Source organism: Geospiza fortis, unplaced genomic scaffold (assembly GCF_000277835.1).
Source record: "Geospiza fortis unplaced genomic scaffold, GeoFor_1.0 scaffold373, whole genome shotgun sequence".
Classification (NCBI taxonomy): Eukaryota; Metazoa; Chordata; class Aves; order Passeriformes; family Thraupidae; genus Geospiza; species Geospiza fortis.
Window position 1 is genome coordinate 373387 of NW_005054518.1, and position 212 is coordinate 373598.

Consider the following 212-nt stretch of genomic DNA (forward strand, 5'->3'; position numbering starts at 1 on the left):
TACCACTGCCTGCCCTTGGGCACAGGGTGTTACACAACAGGAGGCCTCACCAATTTCTCTTCCCATCACTCTCACAGAAACACGCTGAGTTACTGAATCCAGTCACTTCTGCTCAGTTTTTTCCTGGATGTTTTGCAGGAATTTGAAGCGTCTCCTCCCTCCTGCTGTGTGTGGGGAACCCTGAGCCCTCTCTGCCCCACATTTTGCACTTC